Source organism: Hylobates moloch, unplaced genomic scaffold, assembly GCF_009828535.3.
Source record: "Hylobates moloch isolate HMO894 unplaced genomic scaffold, HMol_V3 SCAFFOLD_1, whole genome shotgun sequence".
Lineage (NCBI taxonomy): Eukaryota > Metazoa > Chordata > Mammalia > Primates > Hylobatidae > Hylobates > Hylobates moloch.
Window position 1 is genome coordinate 220,508,100 of NW_026652276.1, and position 7,610 is coordinate 220,515,709.

Consider the following 7,610-nt stretch of genomic DNA (forward strand, 5'->3'; position numbering starts at 1 on the left):
GTAGTGGCTCAGTCCAAGTCCCAAAACCTCAAAAGTAGGGAAGCCAACAGTACAGGTTTCAGTCTGTGGCCAAAGGCCTGAGAGCCCCTGGCAAACCACTGGTATAAGTCCAAGAGTCCAAAAGCTGAAGAACTTGGAGTCTGATGTTCAAGTGCAGGAAGCATCCAGCACGGGAGGAAGATAAAGGCCAGAAGCCTCAGCAAGTCTGCTCTTTCTAACTTCTTCCGCCTTTTATCCTAGCCATGCTGGAGGCTGATTAGATGGTACCTCTACCCATACTGAGGGTGGGTCTGCCTCTCCCAGTCCACTGACTCAAATAGTCATCTCCTTTAGCAACACCCTCACAGACACACCCAGGAACAATACTTTGCATCCTTCAATCCAATCAAGTTGACGATATTAACTGTAGCTGGGATTACAGGCGCCCAGCACCACGCCTGGCTAATTTTTGTATTTTTAGTAGAGATGGTGTTTCACCATGTTGGCCAGGCTGGTCTCGAACTCCTGAACTCAGGTGATCCACCTGCCTCGGTCTCCCAAAGTGCTGCTATTACAGGCGTGAGCCACCGTGCCCAGCTGGTAATTCAGTTTAGATGAGGTCATGAAGAGGAGCCCCTATGATGGAATTAGTGACCTTATAAGAGACACTAAAGAGCTTGCTCCTTCTGTGCCACATGAGGACAGTGAGAGGGTGGCCATCTGCAAGGCAAGAGGAGAGCCCTCACCAGGAACAGACCATGTGCACACCCTGATCTCAGACTTCCAGCCTCCAGAACTGGAAGAAAATACATTTCTGTGGTTTATGTTTACCTTGCACCCAGTCTATGGTACATTGTTATGGCACCATGAGCAGCCAATATAAAAATAGTCACTGGTACAATGACACAAAACTCCCAAACTATAAGCTACACATCCTACAGAGCAAACAGATTAAATAGTGAAATATTTTGAACATAAATATGCAGACAGCGCTAAAACCAAACATTTTCTCCTATCCATAAGTATAAAAACGGGCTAATCTTCCTATGAAGTCTTAGATTGAATAATAAAGCAAAACCAACAAACTGTAGACAAGAGACGAGATTCACCCAAACACAAAGAGATTCAGGAAGGTTCATCCCTTCCTCCTCCTTTCCACTAAGGGGAATTAAGCATTTCCTATGGGCTGGCACTATTTCTATTTTTTTTTTTTTTTTTTGAGTTGGAGTCTCTCACTCTTTCACCCAGGCTGGAGTGCAGTGGTGCAATCTCAGCTCACTGCAATCTCTGCCTCCCATGTTGAAGTAATTCTCCTGCCTCAGCCTCCCGAGTAGCTGGAATTACAGGTGCCCACCATTGTGCTGCGCTAATGTTTTGTATTTTCAGTAGAGACAGAGTTTCCCCATGTTGGCCAGGCTGGTCTCGAACCCCTGACCTCAGGTGATCCGCCTGCCTCAACCTCCCAAAGTGCTGGGATTACAGGCGTGAGGCTGGGCTGGCATCATTCTAAGAACCAAAGGTGGATTCATGCATAGACAAATCCTGTTCTCGTGGAGCTTACGCATAATCAAGCACACAGATGATTTCAAAGCAGGTGATTTCAGCCATGGAAGGAGATGAAGAGGGAAGGAGAAGTGACAGGTGGGCTTGAGAAACAGCTGGAGGGGAGCAAGCCCAGGGAAGAAGGGACATGAGGCCTGACAGGTGGCAGGGGACCAGATCTGACGTTCAGAAGAGCGGCCCAGCCTGTAGATACATTTCTGGAATCATCGGCTTATTGATGGTATTTAATACCATGAGACAGGGTGAAATCACAGGGGGCAGATGGATCAAGGGTTCTTAACCTTTTTTGGTTTCACAGACCCCTTCGGTAATCTGGCAAGGCCTATAGAGTCCTTCCTAAATAATTTATATACATATATATATATATATATATAAATTTTTTAAGACAGAGTTTTGCTCTTTAAGTTTTATTTATTTTTTTTTGAGATGGAGTTTCACTCTTGTTACCCAAACTGGAGTGCAATGGCACAATCTCGGCTCACTGCAACCTCTGCCTCCTGGGTTCAAGCAATTCTCCTGCCTCAGCCTCCCGAGTAGCTGGGATTGCAGGCGCGTACCACCACATCCGGCTAATGTTTTGTATTTTTAGTAGAAACGAGCTTTCCATGTTAGCCAGGCTGTTGGCCAGGCTGGTCTCGAACTCCTGACCTCAGGTGATCCGCCCGCCTCGGCCTCCCAAAGTGCTGGGATTACAGGTGTGAGCCACCATGGCCAGTCTAAGATATTTTTAAAGTTGTGATACAGTTGATAGTGTTGCTACAAACTTAGAGGCTCAAAACAACACAAAATTTGTACCTTACCACTGGGGAGGCCAGAAGTCTGCAGTCTCACTGAGCCAAAATCAGGGTGTCAGCAGAGCCACTTTCCCCCTGAAGGCTTGAGGGGAGAATCCATTCTTTGCATTTTCCAGATTTTTTTTTTTTTTTTTTTTTGAGACAGAGTCTCCCTCTGTCGCCCAGGCTACTGGAGTGCAGTAGTTCAGTCTTGGCTCACTGCAACTTCTACCTCCTGGGTTCAAGCGATTCTCATGCCTCAGCCTCCTGAGTAGCAGGATTACAGGTGACTGCCACCATCCCCGGCTAATTTTTTGTATTATGGAGTTTTGCCACGTCGGCCAGGCTGGTCTCGAATTCCTGACCTCAAGTGATCCGCCCTCTTCAGCCTCCCAAAGTGCTGGGATTACAGGCATGAGCCACCGTGCCCAGCCTCTTTTTCAGCTTCTGGAATCTTCCTGCAGTCCATAGCTCCTGGTTCCCTCCCCCTTCAAAGCCAGAATGTAGCATCTTTGAGTCCTCCCTCCTCCTCCGACCTCGGCTCCTGACATCCAACTTCCTCCTCCTTCACCCCCTGACCCGCCTGCCTCCCTCTTATAAGGACGCTTGTGATTACATTGGGTACACCTGGGTAACCCAGGCTCATTTTATTTGAAGACCCTTAATTTAATCACAGTAATCGTAGGAAAAAAAGATTTTTTAAAGCAAAAATTAATTAATTTAAAAAGAAAACTGCCTTTGGTCAGTGACAGCCTCTTCAGGTTGGTCCTCAGTTCTTTTGACAGGACCTGGTAGACTCTGAGCACTTCCTTGCCTTCCCTGCCAAACACATCAGTGGTGTTTACTCCAGAGCTTAGATGACAGAAAGTCCTTATTCTTTTAATGAAGTCAGCATAACATTAAAACCCAATAAAGTAGCATTCGAAAGAGATAGTTTCAGATCAAATACATTTTAAATAGTCATGTGTCACTTAACAACAGGGAAATGTCTAAGAAATGTGTTGTTAGGCGATTTTATCATTGTGCAAACGTCATTTAATTACACGAACCTATAGGTTAGAGCCTCTTACCCACCTGGGCCATATGGTATGGCCTATTACTCCTAGGCCACAAACCTGTACAGCATGTTACTTGTGAAAGTTGATCATATGACTTGGGTCATTCTTTTTTTTTTCTTTTTTGAGACAGAGTCTTGCTCTGTCACCCAGGCTCGAGTGCAGTGGTATGATCTCAGCTCACTGCAGCTTTCGCCTCCTGGGTTTAAGCCATTCTCGTGCCTCAGCCTCCCAAGTAGCTGGGATTACAGGCGCCCACCACCACACCCTGCTAATTTTTGTATTTTTAGTAGAGACTGGGGGTTTCACCATGTTGGCCAGGCTGGTCTCGAACTCCTGACCTCAAGTGATCTGCCCACCTTGGCCTCCCAAAGTGCTGGGACTACAGGTGTGAGCCACCACACCCGGCCTTTTGAATTGGGCCATTCTTATCAGACCCAGTTAAAACAGTTGAGAAGCTAGGGGGAAAAAGCACTTAGGACACATAGCACAGCTCCAAGAATGTAATTCTCTGCAAGCCTGGCTGCCGAAGCTGCCTGCTGTCACCTGAAACCAGTTTTACCTAATGGCTTCTGAAACAACCTGCTGCAGCTCTAAATCTAGTTTTACCCACTGAAGCCACTTACCAATCAGAGCGTGCCAGCTCCCCAACACTCTACGAGTGCTAATGGACTTCCTGGAAAAACAATGCATAACATTTCTCCTTTCTTTTCTTGTCAGACAGGCAGGTCTGGCTCTGTCACTCAGGCTGGAGTGCAGGTGTACAATCATGGCTCACTGCAGCCTCAACCTCCTAGGCTCAAGGGATCCTCCATCTTCATCCTCCCAAGCAGCTGGGACTGCAGGCTGGGGGCCACCACACCCAGCTTATTTTTTATTTTTTTGTAAAGATGCGGTCTCACCATGTTGTCCAAGCTGGTCTCAAACTCCTGGGCTCAAGCGATCCTCCTGCCTCTGCCTCCTAAAGTCCTGTGATTACAGGTGTGAGCCACCACACCTGGCCAACATTTCTCCTTTTTATAAAATCTCCTCTTTGTTCTTTGGACATATTGAAGACCAGTCAGTCTGTTTGTATGCCTGAAGTTGCAATTCTGGTATCCCAAATAATATGAGAAATTTAGAGATTCGTCTCTATATTTTAATTTTGACTCCAATCTACTGCACTGAATACTGTTGGCAACTGTAACACAATGGTAAGTATTTGTGTATCTAAACATAGAAAAAGTACAGTAAAAATATGGTGTAAAAGATAAATAGGCTGGGCGCAGTGGCTCACGCCTGTAATCCCAGCTACTCGAGGCTGAGGCAGGAGGATTGCTTGAACCTGGGAGGTGGAGGTTGCAGTGAGCCAAGATTGCGCTACCGCACTCCAGCCTGGGTGACAGAGCAAGACTCCTTCTCAAAAAAAAATAATAATAATAAATAAAATTTAAAAAATTTTTAAAAGATAAATAGTGCTTGCTTCAGCAGCACATATACTAAAATTGGAACAATACAGAGACTAGCATAGCTGATGTTTAAAAATTAAATTTAAAAACACTGGATGGGCACAGTGGCTCATGCCTGTAATACCAGCGCTTTGGGAGGCTGAGGCGGGTGGATCATGAGGTCAGGAGTTCAAGACCAGCCTGGTCAAGATGGTGAAACCGTGTCTCTACTAAAAATACAAAAATTATCCAGGTGTGGTGGCGAGCACCTGTAATCCCAGCTACTCGGGAGGCTGAGGCAGAGAATTGCTTGAACCTGGGAGGTGGAGGTTGCAGTGAGCTGAGATCACACCACTGCATTCCAGCCTGGGTGACAGAGGGAGACTCCATCTCAAAAAAAACAAAATAAAAATTGTTGGGCACGGTGGCTCACGCCTGTAATCCCAGCACCTTGGGAGGCAGAGATGGGTGGATCACCTAAGGTCAGGAGTTCAAGACCAGCCTGGCCAACATGGTGAAACCCCGTCTCTACTAAAAATATAAAAATTAGCCCAGCATGGTGGAGGGCACCTATTAATCCCAGCTACTCAGAGGCTGAGGCAGGCGAATCACTTGAACCTGGGAGGTGGAGGTTGCAGTGAGCAGAGACTGCACCACTGCACTCCAGCCTGGGTGACAGAGTGAGGCTCCGCTTCAAAAAAATTAAAAATGGTACACTTGTATGGGGCACTTAGAGGACTGGAAGTTGTTCTGGGTGAATGGGGAGTGACTGTGAAAGTTTAGGACATTACACGATTGGAGACTTTATAAACACTGCACACTTAGGCTACACTAAATTTATGAAAAGTAATTTTCTTTCAATAATAAATCTTAGCTTACTGTAACTTCATAAATTTTTTTAACTTTTTGACTTTTTTGTAATAACACTTAGCTTAAAACACAAATATTATACACCTGTACAAAAATATTTTCTTCCTCTATATCCTTATTCTTTTTTTTGTTTTGAGACGAAGTCTCCCTCTGTCACCCAGGCTGGAGTGCAGTGGCACAATCTTGGCTCACTGCAAGCTCCACCTGCCACGTTCATGCCATTCTCCTGCCTCAGCCTTCCGAGGAGCTGGGACTACAGGCACCCGCCACCACGCTTGGTTAAATTTTTTTTTGTATTTTTAGTAGAGACAGGGTTTCATCCTGTTAGCCAGGATGGTCTCGATCTCCTGACCTTGTGATCTGCCTGCCTCGGCCTCCCAAAGTGCTGGGCTTACAGGCGTGAGCCACCGTGCCTGGCCTATATCCTTATTCTTTAAGCTTTTTTCTATTAACAGTTTTTTTTGTTTGTTTTTGTTTTTGAAATGGAGTCTCACTCTGTCACCCAGGGTGGAGTGCAGTGGTGTAATCTTGCCTCACTGCAACCTCTGCCTCCCGGGTTCAAGCGATTCTCTTGCCTCAGTCTCCCGAGTAGCTGGGATTACAGGCACCCACCACCATGCCTGGCTAATGTTTGTTTTTGTTTTTGGTTTTTTTTTTTGAGACGGAGTCTTCCTCTGTCGCCCAGGCTGGAGTGCAGTGGCGCGATCTCAGCTCACCGCCAGCTCTGCCTCCCGGGTTCACGCCATTCTCCTGTCTCAGCCTCCCGAGTAGCTGGGACTACAGGCGCCCGCCACCACTCCCGGCTAATTTTTTGTATTTTTAGTAGAGATGGGGTTTCACTGTGTTAGCCAGGCTGGTCTCAAACTCTTGATCTCGTGATCTGCCCACCTTGGCCTCCCAAAGTGCTGGGATTACAGGGGTGAGCCACTGCGCCCAACCATATTAACAATTATCTCGATGAATTCAGAAGTCCCACAGGGACTTACAAAGCTATTTTTTATTGTTTAATATTTCAGACACAATTAGTTTTATTTTTATTATTTATTATTATTATTTTATTATTACTTTTTTAGTTATACCTTCTAGGATGGGAGACAGTTTTAAAAGTTAACAATTGTCTCGGATGTTGCTGTTTTTAACTCAGTAAGTACTTCTGTTCTGCCAGTGCTGCCCTGAGCGCTGGAACTGGGAGAGCAGGTAGCAAGCTAGCACTGGACACAGCATAAACAGAGACATATTTCTCTTCCCCTTCAAACTGGCTGGCCCTGTAACCAATAAAATGTGGCCCATGTGACACTGGGTGACTTCTGAGGCTAGCCCTCCAGAGATCTAGCTTATGGGGTCCTTTATTTGGGAATGCTCCTTCTTGTAATCCATCTGCCATGCTATGAGGAAGCCCAAGCAGCCATATGGAGAGCCGCACGTGCAGGAGAACTAAGGCCCCAGCTAGGAGCCTGCACCACATTGCTGGCTGAGCAAGTCAGGCCATTTTGGACTTTCCAGCCATTCCAGGGCTCCATCCAATACCATCTAAAGCAGAACTGCCTGGTCAATCCATAGAATGAAGGGGGAAAAACAGTTGTCTGGGGCAAATAGTTGTTGCTAAGTTTGGGGACAATTTGTTATAAAGCAGGCCGTGCACCGTGGCTCAAGCCTGTAATCCCAGCACTTTGGGAGGCCGAGGCAGGTGGATCATCTGAGGTCAGGAGTTTGAGACTGGCCTGGCCAAGATGGTGAAACCCCATCTCTACTAAAAATATAAAATTAGCTGGGCATAGTGGTGGATGCCTATAGTCCCAGCTACTCGGGAGGCTGAGGCAGGAGAATCACTTGAACCTGGGAGGCGGAGGCTGCGGTGAGCCAAGATAGTGACACCGCACTCCAGCCTGGCGACAGAGCGAGACTCCGCCTCAAAAACAAAATTTTTTTTGGTTATAAAGCAA